Source organism: Balaenoptera physalus (assembly GCF_965194825.1).
Source record: "Balaenoptera physalus genome assembly, chromosome: 11".
Classification (NCBI taxonomy): Eukaryota; Metazoa; Chordata; class Mammalia; order Artiodactyla; family Balaenopteridae; genus Balaenoptera; species Balaenoptera physalus.
In genome coordinates this window covers 92,446,385-92,463,958 of record NC_138896.1, presented here as the reverse complement: position 1 = coordinate 92,463,958, position 17,574 = coordinate 92,446,385, and the positions used below count along the sequence as shown (strand labels likewise).

General features: G+C 50.3%; 1 long non-coding RNA gene across 1 annotated transcript; it reads left to right on the top strand.

Annotated features, from left to right (window-relative positions):
* Positions 1–3,756: 3,756 nt before the first annotated feature.
* On the top strand, positions 3,757–15,161 carry LOC309637596. The gene is made up of 3 exons (XR_014250692.1): positions 3,757–4,660; positions 5,830–5,892; positions 14,465–15,161. It is a non-coding gene; the product is annotated as an uncharacterized lncRNA (long non-coding RNA).
* Positions 15,162–17,574: the final 2,413 nt, after the last annotated feature.

Below are 17,574 nucleotides of genomic sequence, written 5' to 3'. Positions count from 1 at the left end.
CTCAGAGCTCAGGTCAGACCGAGTCACCTGGTGTACAGATCCCCCTGGCTTCCCTACTGTCTACCTGGGTGCCCCTGGGCAACCTGCTGAACCTCTCTGAGCCTCAACATCCTTATCTCTAAATGGGGACAGTGGTGACAATACCGACAGCACAGGAGAGTCGTGAGAATTCAGTGAGGTGATGTGGGGAAGCAGTGGCCCAGGGTGACTGGTGGGTCCGTGTCAGTGGTCAGTCTTGGCCAAAACCCTCTCTATCTGCACTGTCCCGTTGCCTCCAATGTCTTCCCAGAGCAACGGCAAAGCAGGCAACTATTTTTGAACCCGGGGCTGCTGTTTAAAGAGCTTGGAGTGGAGACTGGGACAAGGGAGTCGAGTCGGGGTCAGGCCTGAACCTGCTGTGTGGTCTTGGGAAAGTGAACCACCCCTGCTGAGCCTGGGGGGAAACGGCTGACTGATGGGTGAAGGGGAAATGAGATAAAGGAGGTCAAGCCCTTGCTGTTTCCTGTCTCCCTGGGAATCCCTAAGAACATTCCCCAGCCTCCTCCTCCGCCCTCATCCCTCTCGGGGGCTTAATTGGGCAGCTGCAGTTACTCCATACTTAACCTTCTCCCCATCTGCCCTCCAGGGAAAGAATTAACGTTAATCCCCAGAGCTGCTTCCCGTGCCCTGTCAGGGAAGCCTGTGAGTGCGGGGAGCAGGGAGCCAGCCCAGCTCGGGCCTCCCAAGTAGCCCAGCCGAGCTCGGAGCCCAGCATCACGGCCCTTGGTCCTGGAGTCCTCCTGGAGTCGTGGGGGGCAGCCCTGCAGCCAGCAAGCCACCTTCCTCTTCACCCCATCTTTGTTCCTCTAGCCCAGCACTGTCCGGTGGAAGTATAATGTGAGTCACCTAAATAATTTTCAATTTTCTAGTAGCCATATTAAAAAAAATTAAAAGAAACAGATGAAATTTTAATAGCACATTCTGTTTAACCCAAAGTATTCCAAATGTGATCTTTTCAACGTAGAACCAATATGCACAATTATGAACGAGATATTTTACGTTCTTTCACGCCTAGTAAGCCTTGCAAACGTGGCGTGCATTTTACGCTTTTACAGCGCATCTCAAATCGGATGCTAAGTTTTCTTGGGAATACTTGATCTGTATTTAGATTTCACAGAATGAATCGTTGAAAGAGTAGATTCACCTACCTAAGTTGTTTCAGACCCAGAGAAAAGTTTTCCAACAACTGAACAAGTATCTTTTTCGGTTTAAATATAAATTAAAATTAAATAAGAGGAACAATTCAGCTCATTAACTGCACTAGTATCGCATTGCCAGGTCTCACGCGTGGCTGGTGGTTACCATACTGGATGGCACAGCTCTGGCCTTTGCACCCAGGTGCCCACGGCTGCTCCTCAGCTGACCTCCCAGAGAAGGCGTGGGGAGCAGTAGAGGTAGAAGAGACAGGAACTCTGCCTCCAATTTGCTGTGTGACCTTGGGTAAGTTGCTAGACCTCTCTAGGCTTTTCTTTTGCCAGCTCTCAAACCCTTTCATTCAAATAAACCGAGTGCCTACACCATGCTCTGCTGTAGGCTCTGGGAGTGACCGGGAAAGAGCACACAGTTCTCCTCCCAGAGCTTCATTCTGGCCTGGGAGATGGTAATAATAATAATGACAGCTAACACCAGGTGAGCCCTTACTATGTGCCAGCTGCTGTTGGGTGCCCTCAATGTTCCCCATCTCCTCTAACCCTCATGGTAACTAACTTTGTGGGGCAGGTGTTACGTCACCGTCTCATGTGGGAAAACTGAACCGCACAGAGCAGTTAAGAAACTTGCCCAAGGTTGCCCAGCCAGGAAGGGGCAGCGCTGGGATTTGAACCCAAGCTGTCTGGCTGTAGTGCGAATGCTTTCATCACCTCCTTTTGCCTCCAGTGAATAGAGTGGCAATGATGAGTGCTGGGAAGAGAAACAAGGCAGAAGAAAGGAAGGGTTGTTATTATAGATCAAGAGGACAGAGGCCACCCTGCTCTCCAGGCTGACCAGACGTTCCCTAACATCCCTAACATGACAGCTTGTCAAGGGCTGATCCTGACCCTGGCTTTGGAGGGCTAAGGGAGGCCCCAAGGCAGAGTGTGATGTATCCGAGTCTTTGAGGCGGCTCCTGGCTCAGATTTGCCCCGCAGCGCTGAAGGGTTGGGCTCCTGAGTTGCCAAGCACAGCCGGGCCCTGCCAGGCAGGTGTGTCACTCAGGCTGGGAGCCAGTGCCAGTAGCTGCTGGGCTGAGCCACGCTTGTGCCAGGGACCGCAGTCCAGAGAGCGGCCAGCCCCCAGCATGTACTGAGCACATTTTCTTTACCGATGTCACTTTCCTTCCCTGGTTCAGCCCTGTCTTTCCCGTTCCCCTCCCCTCTCCCTTTCTGCCCTCTCATCTCCCTCCCCTCCCCTTCTTTCTCTCCCGCTCCCTCACTCCTTACTTCCCATCCATCCATCCACCCACCCAGTGTTTACTGAGGGCCTACTATGTGCCAGATACCGTGTTAAGCTCTGGGGACACTGCCGTGACTAAGACGCTTCTGTCCTCACGGAACAGTATGAACAATTAGGGTGGCACCATAAATAAAACTGCAGTATCAGCTTAGAGAAGAGATGTGTGCTCTTCGAGAACAATACTGAGATGAATTTTGGGAATTAGATCCTCTTTGTACATGGAAAGAGACTGTAGACAAAACTAAAAGACAAGAGATTGGAAAACTCTTTGCACCCTCTGGGATGCACAGGGAGCCCGCATCTGTGTACAGAGCACGATGCTCAAGGCCTGGCCCTGAGCACCACTCCCTTCACAGCAGGGCCTGCTCTCAGTTTTTTCTTTCTCCTTTTTCTTTTCTTTTTTTATCTTTTTTTTTCTTTCTTCTGTTTCTTTCCTTTTTTTTTTTTTCTTTCTAATCTTCTATTCTACATTAAATAATAGTGCCCTGTGAGTAGGTGAGGGCATTAACTTCCTGCCCCAATGAGGTTAATCAAGAACAGGTATGTCATGGGATCAATTCACTAGCCATTCATTGACAATTTATTGAGCACCTACTACGTTCCTTAGGGTGAAGCTCCAGTGTGGAGCAAGACAGAATTCCGGACCTCAGGGGTTTAGAATTTAGTGTGGGTGGCAGACAGGACGCTAAGCAAAGGTTCTTTGGGGTGATGAGTGCGATCCAATCCAGGGATGTAGAACCCGCTGATACAGAGGGCCAACTGTATTCACCATTTTATATAAGGGACTTGAGCATCCGCGGATTTTGGTATCCACGGGGTCCTGGAACCAATCTTTCCACTGATAGGGAGGGACAGCTGTAGTTCTATCTTGCAGGAGTCTAGCAAGCGATGGGGGTGGGGAGGTAATTGGGTCAGATTACAAACGGTATAATACGCTACGCCAAGGGGGTTGGACACTATTCAAAGATCAGTGGGAAGCCTTTGAAGAATTATAAGCCAGAGAGTGGCTATCTCACATTTGTCTCTTAGAAAGATTACGTTGGCTGCGTCCTGAATAACGGAGTGGGGAAACCTGGAGATGTAGCGATCGGTTAAGGGGCTGTTGCCAAAATCCAGGCGAGAACCTATAGTGGCTTAAAATAAGGAAATGGCAGTGGGGATGGAGAGAAATGCATGGAGGTCAAGGTCAGGATCAAGGCGAATGGCCGTAGGGGCTGCTTCTTCGGGGCAGGAGGGATCCGGGAGGACCCCAGCTTCACGGCTTGAGCAGTCGCAGGGGCTGGTGGGGAACTGTTTGGGAAGAGGAGAGGTTGGATGATGAGTTTGGGATCCTTGTGAATCTCACAGTGGCGGTTTGCGCGAGGCAGTTTCATGAATCGGAAGGTGAGGGGGAGGTTTGGGCTGCAAATCTAGACCTGGGAGGTGAAGGCAGACAAACAGGGCTGGAAGCCAAGGAACGGCTGCAGTAGCTCACAGAGACTGTATCATTCAAGGAAAGAAGGCCCTGAACATTTGACACTGGGTTGGGTGTTTGGATCAAGGGCCAGGAGATTCCTGAGTTCTTGTCTGGCACTCGCTGGCTGTGTGAGTTTGGGCGGGTCACTTCTCTCTGGGCGTCAGACTCGCCATCTATAAAACACGGGACTTGGATGAGATCAGTGATCTTCCACTGTCCCTCCGAGCCCTTGGAGTTTCAGGAAGTCTTTCTGTGGCCATGGCAGCGGCTGAGGAGGTGTTGTTGGTTGGCCGTGGCTTGGGACTGTCACCTTCTCTTCAAGCACAGGAGTTCCGCCGTGATTTTTTTTGTAATTTGGCCTTCTAAGTTTTGATTTGAAGAAAGGGCTTCATGACTCAAGAGAGGTTGATGGGGAGATGACCTCTCATGTTCCATCTGGCAGAGGGTAGAGTCACACCCGGTTGGGAGATTCCCTGATGCTAGAAAGAGTGACGTCTCCATGAGTTGGAGGGAATTAACAACAACAAACCTCCCGGCACCGTTCAGTACAGGCTACAGATCCAGGGGAAACGGATGATCCCTGAACCCCAGATGTCCCTGTGGACTCGTCTGGAGGGTTAGCATCAGCAGCAAGCACTCCAGGGATAACAAATGAGATTCTGCTCTAGTGATACTTGCAGTTGATGAGAAGGTTGCCTGGAGCTGCACTGAGAAGGCTTCTGAGGCTGCGTCTCGGTGAGGAGAAAGTGCTGTGATTGATTGGCAATGTCTGCCCTGGGCAGCAGATGAGTGTAGTGGTGTATGTGCCACGTATCTGCTAGCTTTGATCTAATCTTTGCTCTTGACCAAGACATGAACTCTTTCATCCCTTTCCTAGTCCCTGGCTGCTCTATTGTGCTTTCCCTTCCTTCTCCTTCTCTTGCCATTGAGTATTTCAAAGGTTCATCCTGGCCCACTTCCCAGTGGACCAGTCACTTCAGGAAACGAATGGGCTGCTCTTTGGAGGAAGCCAGATCACTCAATGAGTTCCCATTTCTGCAGAATTAGATGGTTAGTCATGCTGACCAGGGGCAGAAGGTGGGCTCATGGCCAGAGAAGTACAATGCTTCTTTGCTGAGACCCAGGGCGTGGGCTTTCCTTCTGAAGATATTCAAGGCCATGTTCAGGAGGCTCTTGACACCGCCCTTGATCCTGCTTGCTGTGTTGTAATGGGGGCCTGCCAGCACTCATGGTGGGGGTGAAGGCAGGAGTGAAAAATGGGCACTCTATTCCACCTCAGGAAATTCAAAACCTGCCGTTATCTTTAACGTTTTAAAAAAGTAATCTTGATTACATAAGGAAACCATGCTTATTGCAGAAAGGTTGAAAAACGTGAATAAGCAGAACTACCTGTCATCCTAACACCTGGAGAAAAGCACTATTTCAGCAAGTTGGTGTTTGTCTTTCCAGACATGGGCAGCGTGGACACTAGTCCATCAGGGTAGATGATGGCTATAGCCTTGGGGAGGGTGGGGTGGGACCCCTGCTGGGCCAGGCATTAACCCTCGAGCTGCTGGATTACGGGAAGGTCTAGGGTCCTGGGGCTGGGGCCAGGACAGGTGGGGTGGCATGTGATGCGTGGAGTTAAGGCAGCAACTTTTATCACCCAGACTGGAAATAATTTAATTTTGAACAACTTGAGCTGGTCCTTTCCGGATAATGATCAGTGGTGCCCATCCTCACTCCTCTGAGGGTGTGACTGGACACACTGGCCTGGGCTTGGGAGGGTGATTGGTGGGCGGAGTTAGGAGGCCACTTCCCAGCCCGCGTTTCTATTTGCTTTTGGAGGGTTGTTGATCCTGGAGGGTGAGCTGGGCCACACATAACCCCTTATCTTTTTAAATTAATAATATTTCCCCCAACAGGAACCAAGCACTTCCCTAGAAGAGAAGAATCTAGGATTCTGGCCTTCACCTTGGGACTCAAAGGTAAAAACCTCCTTACCTTCTGGGCTCGGCTGGCTTTCATCAAGTCTAGATAGTCAGAGAGGACCACAGGATTCTAGATTCTAGATTTCCTTATAAGGGAAGGGAGAGCCTGGATAGAGCCAAGACTTAGCACTCAGGCCCAGGGAGCTGGAGGCGAGGGTTCTTCTGAGCGTGGTTTGAGGCGAATACTAGAGCCCACCCTAGCTGAGTGGGGACCCCATGGGGCAGGGGAGTACGTGAAACGTAGAGGCTCTCACTCTCTGAAGCTCGGGCAGCACTGTTGTAGGGCCCATCTCAACTGCGCGAGCCATCACACCCTGATCTGAAGGGGCAGTGAGGTCTCCCCAGATGTGCGGTCCCAGCATGATCAGCTCAGGGAGGGGCAGACCAAGGCACGGAACCAGCAGCAGCTTCAGGGTGAAGTCCCAAAGACCGGATTCCCCACCTCCACCAGGTGGCAAAGATGCTCGGGACTCATTTGCCAAGTAGTTTAACTTAGTGGTTAGGAGTGCAGATTCTGGAGCGAGACAGCTTGGGTTTAAATCCCATCTCTACTGTTTATTAGCTGTGTGACTTTGGGCAAGTGGCTTAACCTCTCTGTTCCTCAGTTTTTTCACTTGTGAAGTGGGAGACACATAGTACCTATCTTAATAGAGCTATTGTGGGGATCAAATTAATTAACATGTAACTTTTTACATAACTGGTCGTTACAATTAATTGTTGACTCACACATACATCCCTGGGTGGTTTTGAAAATGCAGCATTTGGGAAGGGAAACCCTGGGAAAAGCTGGAAATTCTTATTGATTTGGAAAGCAGGGCTTTGAGCTATTGTGTTTTAGGCAAGTGGTTCTGAAACTTGGAAGTGCGTCAGAATCATCTGGTAGGCTTGCTAAAACAGATTGCTGGACCCTATGGCCAGTAGGTCTGGGCAGGGGCTGAGAATCTGCATTTCTCACAAGCTCATAGGTGATGCCCAGGCTGGAGGTCCACGGGCGGTACTTGGAGCAGCACTGGTTTTGAAGTTGTTATAAGTGCCCTTCATTTGTTTTCCCAGGTGTGAAACCCATCGCATGCCAATTATATTATACCTCTCTTTTTACTAAAGTGAGATCTTACCTGACATTTGGTAACCAGACGGTAAACTTGACAGGGGCAGAGGCCATGACCTTACTCCCCAGTGTATATGTAACATCTGACATGTAGGAAGTGCCCAATAAATAGCTGTTGAAGGGAGGGAAGAAACACGCTGTCTGCACTCAACAATATTCTTGTGTACATTTTTCCTGTTAATAAATATTCTTCCCCAGCATTGTTTGGTTGGTTGCATAGTTTGCCCTTGTATGGGTGTAAGCGGGAGAACAGCTTGAGCTTGATGGAGCAAAAAGGGGAGATGGAGTCTAAGAGGCAGAGTGCCTCAGCGCCTAGAACCGGGGACAGGAAACCGAGACCTACGTAAAGATCTTGCCCTTCGTCTCTTCTCTGCACCTCCCTGTGATCCTTTGGTTCCTTTCCTTTGTCTTTTGCTGCACCTTTGTCCACATGACGTCCAAGATGGCTGCCTACACCTCCCAGTTCTCTTGTTACAGCTCCTGCCATGTGGCGAGTCAGTGTGTCTGTCTGCTCTTACTCTCCCTCCTAGTAACCCCAGCTGGGACTCTGGTCGGCTCTTCTGAGGTCAGGTCCTTATTCCTTATCCAATCAGGGAGAAGGGCCGCTTGGTTCCAATATGGCTGCCAGGTGCCACTGTGGTGACGGGTACAGTGAAATGGGTCTTGGTCATCCTCACATGATCCACTCCAATTGCCTGCCGTTCGTCTCTCCATCTCTCTGCTTAAACCTGATTTCAGTTTCAATCTGGTGACCAGGATTTGGTTTCTGTGGACTTTGCTGGGCTCAGAGCAGGGATTTGACTGACTTAACCCCATCTCTCATCCATTAGTCATAATGACCCATGGCAGGATCCTAGGTTTGTCTGATGTCTTTGAACATTTAATCCGTGCAACGTGTTTTTGAGGGAGGCAGGAGGTTTCACCCAACGAGGCCTGTTTAGCACCAGCAAGTCCGTTCATGATCTGAAATGCAGCTGAAAAAACAAATATAGTTAAAAAGATAGCTCAGGCCGGCGTTCCCCGAGACTGTTTTACATGGGCGCATAATGAATGCTAAGCTTAGTGCGGCAGTGCCAAAAAGCAAAATAAATTCTTGGAGTTGGTCTGTTTCCTGCCTGCAATACATTTGCTTGTTCCAAACAAATATATTTGTCAATACAACACAATTAGGAAGGCTGAGCCAATCAGACCATCAAATATCCAGAGAAGCAGATCGTGGCTTCCATAAGCCCTGCTAGATGGAGCCAAGGTCTGAGCGTATTATGACCAAATCAGTTATGGCCCGGGCAAGCCTTGCATTCTTCGCCAGGACAAGCTTTCTCATCTGTCCTGGTTACTGAGAGAATTCAACCTCTTTTTTCTTCTTTCTCAATGTTACTCATAACCCTTGAGGCAGCACCCGCCTCCCCCCCCCCACCCCAATCTTTTAAGTTAATTTGCTTCCTTTTTTTTGCCAACAGCTAGAAACAACTGCTGACATATACAGTTTTTAGAAGGAAGGCCTGCCAGAATGGGACTAATAAAGAGTTTTGATAATAATAGCTATCATTTATGGCATAGATGCCAGGCTTTTGGCATTCATGGTTTCTCCTGACCCTTACAACAACGCTGGGATAGGCATTACTAGTTCCATTTTGTAGATGAGGAAACTGAGGCTCAGGGAGGCCAAATGGCTTGCCGGAGACCACACAGCTAGTGAGTAGCTGAGCTGAGAGATTCAAACTCTAGTCTTGCTGATGCTAGAGCTTGTATCAGGACTATTGATGTTAAGAGACATAGAACCCAACTCAACTTGTTTTGACACAATAAGAGGATTGAATGGCCTTTGTGAATGTATAGCCCAGATGTGGGTTTCAGGCAAGGCTTAATCCAGCCATTTTGCCCAAGGACCTGGTTTCTCTCTGCTCTGCCTGCCTTCATTCTTAGGCTCCATGCCACTGGGTTTACAGTCCACTGCTCTGGACTCTCCCCTCGTGGAAGGAAATAGCTGTAGCAGCTACGTCCTTTGAATCCTCAGCCTGGGGAAGAAGGAACTTCCCCTCTGGGAGCTTCCATGGAAGATAGAGGAACTTCTACTCTCAAACTCTTGGTGTCCCATTTGCTTGGAATGAGCTAGGTGCCCATCCCCGAACCATCTCGCCTGGCTGCGGGACGCGACGTGCTGATTGCCGTAGGCTGCAGTGGGGGTGATGTCAATCTCACGCAGGCCACGTGGCTGAGAAGGGCAAGGGACAGCATCCTGGGTGCTGTCATCAGAACAGGGGAAATAGCCTAAGTAGTTAACCAACCAGCCCGGCACAGGCACTCACCAGTCAGAACCAGTGCGACCACAAAGACCGGTTAACCCTTTGCTACTGAAAGCAAGCTACTGGTTTAGCGGCATTGGCATAATTTGGGAGCCTGTTGGAGATGCAGAACCTTGGGACCTTCCCCTGATGTACGGAATCGGAATATGCATTTTTACAACATCTTTAAACCTTTAACAAGGTTTGGCAAGTTGGGGAACCTGCTTTAAGAGAATGGTATAGCAGGTAGGCTAGGGTTTCTGCATCAAACATGTGGGGTCCCCATCCACGCTCCATCACTTAGCTGTCACTTTGCTGGGTGACTTCAGGCATGGGGTAATGCCACCACCCTCAGCAAATTGTTGAGGGGAATAAAGGAAATAACTTTCGTAGCGTGCCTGGCATGTGGTGGGTGCTTAATAAGCATTGATCCACTTTCCCCACCCATAATGTTTATAAATGAGGAAACTGAGTCAGGTCCCCGTATGCCCAAGACACAGAACTGGACCTCGGGTGCCCTCGGCGCTAGTCTGGGGATTTGCTGTCCTTAGTACACCAGAGATTCTAAGCCTTGGCTACCCATTGGAATCATCCAGGGAGTTTAAAAAATCTCAGTGCCCAGGCATCACTCCAAATCAACTCAGAATCTCTTGGGGGAGACCCAGGCATCAGTACTTTTAGATTCCCATGGGCCATTCCTCTGGGCAGCCAAGGTAGAGAACCAGTGCCTTCCACTTTGTTGCCTCCTAAATTAATTTGACTGTAAGAAGGCTCTGCTTTGAACGCTTCTGAGTGGCTGGCTGCAAACCCACTGCTGGTGAGGGTTCCTGCCGTCGAACACTGAACATGTGCTCTGCTGGGCTCTAGGAGGGGATGCGGGGGAATATGTGCTGCCTCGTTCCAGCTCACGTGCCTCAGACATTCAGCAAAGGTTCAGCTTTTGCACCTGGGAGCCAATGGGCTCGGACCCGTGGCCTTGACTCCAAGGATTCCGTGGGGCTGGTCGGAAGCAAAGACCATCTCTCTGCACCTGAGTGAGAAGGGAATGGACCAGATATTCTATATCTTTTGTGTGTTATTGATCCCTTGGCATCTACGGAAGCCCCTGGACCCTTCTCAGAAACATGTTTTCATTTTACGCGATAGGATTAAGGAAAGCAATTGTTTGGAAATACAATTTTCAAGGTATTAAAAAGAAAAAAAGTTATGATTAAAATATATGTGCTTTATTAACATATTAAATAACAAAGATCTAGCAGTGAGTTTAGTAACTGTTGGAAGTTCAGAGTAGTGGTGAGCTACATAATATTTTAAGATGTCTGCAACAGCTGTCCTGTGATATAAAAGTATTTGTGATTCATAGTGGTGACAAAGTTGTAGGCACTGCTAATCCTACGGTGGATTCTTGCCTATATTTTACAGTGGAGGCAAGGGCAGAATTTTGGTTAGAGGTCGATGAAAATAATGATCTAATTTTTTTCCACCCGAATCTGCTGGCCCTGTGAATTCTATCCATGGACTTTTGGAGTTCCATGACCCTAGGTTATGGACCCTCAGAACAGAGGAAAAGGCTGAAGGCAGATCTCTGGCTGCAGGAGTGCTGTGGAGAGGGGTTACTCCGCTGGTAACAGCATGGTGTGTTTCCATCACAACGTCCAACCCGCTTTTCTGCTGGGTCCTGGATGCTGAGGTTCCAGTGGAAAAGATGTGTGTCCTAGAGCTGGGGGTGTGTAGGGAAAGGATTCCCAACTTCAGAGTGGAGTGTGCCAGGGTTCTCATGCCATGTCCCCTCTCCAGCTCTGTAGCCCTGCTACTTTACTTCTTTGACCTTGTTTTCTTAATCTAAAAAACAGGGGTCCTGATACTTCAGGGGTTTCTGTGATAATGAATGAAAAATGCCTAGCATAGTAACAGCGAACCTCATAGTTAAGAGTGTGCTGGCTGTGTGACCTTGGACAGGTTCCTAACCTCTCTGGGCCTCGGTTTCCATATCTGTAAAAGAGGCTGCTACTACTGCCTGCCTTACTATGAGGATGCAGTGCCTGGCACCAAGGGAGCATTTAGTCACCTTAACCTTTATGGCCGTTAGACCAGGGCGGCACACGTACAGCCCGCCATACACAGTGGCTGTCGAGCTGAGTGCCTCAGACATCCCGTGGGATCCAAACAGAGTGGCTTTGGAGCCTGCTTCTTTGGTCAGACTCCTTGGCCTGCTTCCTTGACTGGACCGTGCAGGATGCCAGTTGCAGGTGGCAGCCCTGGAGGATGCTTGGTGACCTTAACTCCTCAGGCACACCAGCCTGTCGCTGCCTGGCCTGTGGGCCCGGGGGGGCGGGGTGAGGAGGGGAGGAATTGTGTGGGAACCTCGGGGGAGGGGTGGGGAGCCTCGGCAGAAACGCCCTCCTTCCACTTCTCCCGGCAGCCAGCCCCGCTCCGAGCCTCTCCCAGTGGCGTGGCCCTGACTTAGCCGGGCCTTAGGGGCACCTGGAGGGCTGGCCATGCCAGACCTCGGCCAAAGGGACTGGGTTTCTTAGGAAAGACCCTCGGTTGCAGGCATGACCCTCGGCTGCAGGCATTAGCCTCCCAGCCTCTGTCCCTCCCAGTCTGGAGTCTCTCATTCTCACTCTGTTTCTTTCTGTCTGTTTCTGTGGTGATCCTGTGCCCCGCTCCCACTTCCTCCCTCTTGGTCTCTCTGCCTCTCTCTCTCTCCCCTTCTCGACCTCCTTCCTTCTCTTTCTGTCGCTCCTATGTCTGACTCTCTCCATCTTTCCATCTCTTTCTATTCTTATCTCTGTCTCTCTGTCCGTCCCTCTGTCTCAGTGTCCGTCTCTCCCTCTGTCCATTTCCCACTCCATCTTGCCCCACTCCCACCCCATGCATTTCCGTCGCCTCACAAAACACACAACCCTCTGGTGCATTAATGCTGAGCTCCGCTCCCTGCTCCTTTTGATACAGGGACCTGGGTGACTGTGGAGGGCAAGTGCTTCCTGAAGTTTCCATCCCCCCACCCCGACTCCACCCCCGACTCTAGAGGCAGAGTCTTGAGAGGCGTGAATAGGATAGAACCCATGGAGCGCCTGGGACGCGTGAGTGAGTGTGCAGTTAACCTTAGCTCTTGGAGCTCCTTGAGGGCAAGACTGCATCTGGACTACCTTCGAATCACCAGTATCTAGCCCAGGACCTGCTACATGCTTGATGTTCAGTACACATTTATTTACACGAATGAACGGTGAGAGCGTGAAGAAAAGCACCAAGTACTTTCTATCAGGTAAAATATACTCATGACTATTTGTGGCTACTGGTACGTCTTTATAGATTTAGAAGCTGAAAGCTCCAGTTAATTCTTTAAACCTCATTTGCTTCTTTCATTCTAACCCTTCCATTCCCCACCCCCCCGCCCCGCCCTGCCCCTTCAACTTCATGTTCCAGAATATTCCAGAATGTGCCAAGCTCTTTTTGTACTTTCGGTTCTCCCTGCTCACTCCTATTCATCCTTCACATTTCCTCTTGGATGTCCCTTTCTTCAGGAAGCTTCTGCGACTGCCGGGCTGGGGTAGGATTGCTGCTTGAGCTCTCCCGTGGTAATCTGTGTGCGCTGCTGCTTGATCCTCCTCCCCTGATGTCCCCTCTTCTGGGATGGGCAGCTGCTTGAGGGAAGGGGGCAGGCTTTCCTCACCCAATCCCGGGCCTCACACCGGGCCTGGGGGGGGCGGGTACCACGGGCATCATCCTGAGCGCGGGTGGTGATGCGGGGAGCGCCCAGCCACACAGCTGTGGTCCTGCGCCGTCTCTCTAGTTTTTAGCTGTTGCAAGACAATCCTGTCCAAGACTGAAAAGACCACACAGAATGCAGGCAGGGAAGGCCAGTCTCGGAAGTCACTCCCAGGAACTCTAAGCTGGCTGCCACCTGCGCTGAAGTACCTGGCCTTCAGCTTCCACGCTTGACATGTTGGTTCTCAGCCAGGCTGAGCCCCAGGCAGAGAAATAACTACCTGTTCAGACTGGCGGTTCGCCCGCATTCCCCCCTCCCTCTCCCCCGCCACACTGTTTCAATAGGAGGAGGGGAAGTGCATGAGTTATGAGCCCAGGGTGTCTTGTGTCACCAGCTGCTGCCCTTGAAATGTGCAATCACGGTTGCAAATGAAACTGTCCGCCCGGCCCCCAGCCCTGTGCTCTGAGGGTTTTCATCACAGCGCCTCTGGGGGCTGCCTGGAGTGGGTGCCCTGCCGGGGAGGCCCTACATTCCTCCAGAGGCCTCGCTGGGCTTGGAGCAAGTATGCTGGCAGCTGCCCCATTTTGCAGGGGCTGGGAGGGCTTGTCGGAAACGCCCATCTTCATCTGCCCACCTCCTCTCCAGCCCCCAGCGGCCTGGGAGGAGGGGCTGAGATAAAGCCGCCGGCGCAGGCAGGAGATTAAGAGCTGCTGTGTTTATCTCGGTTCGCAGGGTCTCCTGTGGCAGGGGCGTTAGATAGCAGGCGGGGCTCCGGGGGAGCGGGCGCAGGGGCCACCTGACCCTCCAGCCCGTCAGGTCCCTGCCTGGGATCACTGGGAGCAGCTGTGACAAGAAGCAAAAGGCAAAAGTGATCCTGGATTGTGGCCTGGATATCGAGCTTTGTATAGAGGCTCAAGCGTGGATGTTTAACGTTCAGGAGGATTAAATGTTTCTGTGATGACATAAGAGCGGCCAGCAGTCACTTCACTTGCTTCGTTCCTGGCCCTCAGCTAAGTACTTTTCACCTGTTGCCCTAATTATTCCTCACGGTAGAACTTGTATAGCCTGACTTGAGACTAGTGTCAGCGACAAGGGACACTGCTGTTGAGAGGCAAGCCCATGAGAGACCAGCCTGACGTGGAACCGAGGGCAGCTTCTAGCTCTGCAGGCTCCCGGCTGGGTGTCCTTGGGTGGCCCTTGTCACCCCTCAGAACCTCAATTTCCTCATCTGTGACACTGGGATAATCACACCTACCTTGCAGGCTGCTGCCGGGTTGAGAGGATATTACACATAGAAGGTGCCTGCCCTGGGCTGAGTTGCATGCCCCTCAGAAGATGTGTTGAAGTCCTTATCCAGTGCCTCAGAATGTGACTGAATTTGCAAACAGGGTCTTTGCAGATATAATTAGCTGAGGTCCTATGGAGTAGGTGGGCCCTTAATCCAGTGTAACGTGTTTTTATCAGAGGGGGAAGTTTGGACACAGAGATGGACATACAGAGCAAAGACACAGAGAAGACAACCATGCGAAGACAGAGGTAGGATTACGCCGCCAGAAGCCAAGGAACGCCAAGAACTGCGGGGAGCTTCCAGAAGCTGCGAGAAACAAGGAAAGATTCTTCCCTAGAGCCCTCAGAGGGAGCCTGGCTCAGCTGACACCGTGGTTTCTAGCTTCCAGAATTGTGAGAGAATAAATTGCCATTATTTGAAGCCACCTGGTTTTTGGTGGTGGTGACAGAAACACATAACGGTGGCTCCTCGGGACTTTGCTGGTGGTCCAGTGGTCAAGGCTCTGTGCTTGGAGTGCAGGGGCCGTGGGTTTTGTCTCTGGTCGGGGAACTAAGATCCCATATGCCGGTGTGGCCAAAAGTAAATAAATAAATAAAGGTTGGGACTGTCTTAAAAAAAAAAAAAAATACAGCGGCTCCTTCTAGCAGATGCCACCAGTGCCACCACGCTACCCTGGTGGTCACCTGCAGTTTGGTCACACAGCGAGGCTCTCACCTCCAGCACTGGTGGCTCTCTGCCTGCAGGCTTTCTCTGAACGCAGAAGCCATCCAACGCAGCTGGGCACAGAGCAGGCTGCAAGTGCCCAAGAATTAATGCCCCTGGGAGCAGCCCGTAGCCAGTGGGGGCTGGGAGTTGGCGGATAAACACCCCGGCTTCCTCAACCCTGGGTGGGACAGTTCTGAGGCAAGTGCTACACAGTCTCACAGAGCACCCACTGCCCCTGGTGGTAAGCCAGTAGCGCACCCTTTACTTAACTTCCCATCTTCTCCCCCTTCCTTACTTTCCTTTTTGGTGCTTCCTGCATCAGCTCTTCAGTAGACCACTTGTGTCCAAAGCCTCATCTCAGGTCTGCTTTGGGGAGACCCAAGAGAAAGACAGGCACGGAATGACACTCCAGTGGCAGCTGCTTTCTCCTCCTGATCACAGATGGAAGGTCAGATGTTGGCACCTTTGAGCTAAATGGACCAGTAGCTAGTCCTCAACCACATGGGAAACTTTGAAGACCATGACGGCCCACGAAGACAGGTCCAGTATCTCAGGAAGAAGATGATGACGCCGATGACCATGAAGGGGGAGAGAATAGTATTAATCAGAATTGTTGGGTGCAGGCCTGGGGAAGTCAGACAGTCTGGTGGGACTGCTCTCACAAAATAATAGGGAAGATGGAGCTGTTACTCCCTGGCTATTATTCCACCTGAGGTGTAGGGGTCCTGGGTTGGGAGACTGGGCTCTCGGAAGGAGGCAGAGGCGATGAATAAGGTGATGGGGGCCTGAGATGTGGGCACCATGATTCCCCTGGGGACTCTTCAAGTCTTCCTGAAAATTACTAAACCACAAAATCCACGCATGTAACAGAATTTCTTGTGAAAAGAGTGATGGGGCCAGGGTTCGTGGGAGTTCAGACTCTGTGACCTGGCACAGTAGGCTCAGGAGGGGAGAGGTAAGGTGGGCAATCTGCCGAAATTGTTGGGAGGGGAAGCACACAGGCCAGGCTACGGGGGTCTAAGCCACATTTACCCAAATCCCAAGGGACAGAGTAGCGTGGAACAGACGTGGTCATTTGTGGCTGCCCATCACCCAGGAGCCCTCTCCCTACATTTTGGATCATTTCCCCCCTTTTCAATCCTGCCTTAAGGAAGAAGACAGAAATTGCTGGAGTCCCTTGCTTTCTGGAGTGTTATTTGCAAGGTCCTTCAAATTCAGTGCATCTGTGGGAGCCTGGTATTCAGAACTGGGTGCCAAAGGAAGCAGCCCCACGAAGGGAACCTGACTTCTGGCCAGCATGGTGGCCTGGGAAGTCTGCCCTCCAGGAACAGTGGAGGCAGGATATTGAATATAGTTCATCCCAGGATATTGAATATAGTTCCCTGTGCTCTACAGTAGGACCTTGTTGTTTATCCATTCTATATATAGTAGTTTGCATCTGCTAATCCCAAAGTCTCATTCCTTCCCTCCCCTTCCCACCTTCCCCCTTGGAAACCAGAAGTCTGTTCTCTACATCTGTGAGTCTGTTTCTGTTTTGTAGATACGTTCATTTGTGTCATATTTTAGATTCCACATATAAGTGATATATGGTATTTGTCTTTCTGTTTCTGACTTACTTTGCTTAGTTTGGTAATCTGTAGGTCCATCTATGTTGCTGCAAATGGCATTATTTCATTTCTTTTTATGGCTGAGTAATATTCCATTGTATACATGTACCAGGTCTTCTTTATCCATTCATCTGTCGATGGACATTTAGGTTGTTTCCATGACTTGGCTATTGTAAATAGCGCTGCTATGAACATAGGGGTGCATGTATCTTTCGAATTGTAGATTTGTCTGGACATACGCCCAAGAGAAGGATTGCTGGATCATATGGCAAGTCTATTTTTAGTTTTTTAAGGAACCTCCATACTGTTCTCCATAGTGGCTGCACCAATTTATATTCCCACCAACAGCAACACTTGTGTTTTTCACCTTCTCTTGGAACCATCAGACCTATGACATCCTTCGTGGGCCATGATGGGTGGAGACCACCTATCTTACTTTGGTACAAAAGCCCAGATGGAGATTACACTTCCTCTTTTTGCCCCCCTTTGCACCGTGCCACTGCTAAATGAAAAGGAAACCTTAGTCCTGGGTTTAGTGCATCGAAAGAGGAAAGGAGGAGGGTTGGAAGTTAGGAGGGGATTGTTCTTGGAGATTCTTCATGGTTCCTACATTTGGCTAGATAGAAGTGATGTCCAATAAAGTCCTGCTGTCAAATACGAATCTCCCCTACCTGATCCACCAAACATGGGCCACAATCAATACTCTGGGGGTCGCCATAGAGTGAGCTCAAAAGTCATTGCTTTTGAACTCTTTCTGAAGGTGACAGCACTGCAAACACACTGAAGATGCTGTCAATTTTTAGACACATCGGCAATTTAATTACAGCATGCAGAGGGTACACAGAAAAATAATAGCTAACATATGTTGAGAGCTTACTATCTGCCAGGTACTACACTCAAGCTCTCTTTCATTTATTATCGAATAGCTTCAATTTTTTGGGAAATGGCAGAGCCTGGAGTGTAACCCCAGAGCC